Source organism: Geospiza fortis, unplaced genomic scaffold, assembly GCF_000277835.1.
Source record: "Geospiza fortis unplaced genomic scaffold, GeoFor_1.0 scaffold373, whole genome shotgun sequence".
NCBI classification, from domain to species: Eukaryota; Metazoa; Chordata; class Aves; order Passeriformes; family Thraupidae; genus Geospiza; species Geospiza fortis.
The window spans coordinates 931,538-932,027 of record NW_005054518.1 but is presented as its reverse complement, the minus strand read 5'-3'; positions in this window follow the sequence as shown (position 1 = coordinate 932,027).

Sequence of the window (490 nt, the reverse complement as noted above, 5' to 3'; positions counted from 1 at the left end):
TTGGGAGACTGGGAGGTGCTGGGAGCTCTGGGAGAGGAACTGGGAGTTACGGCAGGAACTGGGAGCCGCTGAGAGTCATGGCGCAGCACTGGGAGTGCTCGGGAGGTCCCGGGAGTCATGGGAGAACTCTGGGAGTACTGAGAGTCCCCAATGGGAGGCGAGCTGCGAGCACTGGGGGCACTGGGGGTACTGGGAGTCCCTAATGGAAGGCGTGCTGCGAACACTGGGAGTACTGGGAACACTGAAAGCACTGGGAGCAGTAGAGGTGCTGGGAACACTGGGAGCAGTGAGAGCACTGCGAACACTGAGGGTAATGGGAGAACACTGAGAGCACTGGGGGCACTGGGGGTACTGGGAGCACCGGGAACACTGGGGATCCTGGGAGCCCTGGGGACACTGGGAGCAGTGGGGGCACTGGGAGCACTGGGGGCACTGAAAGCACTGGGGATACTGGGAGCCCTGGGGACGCTGGGAGCAGTGGGGGCACTGG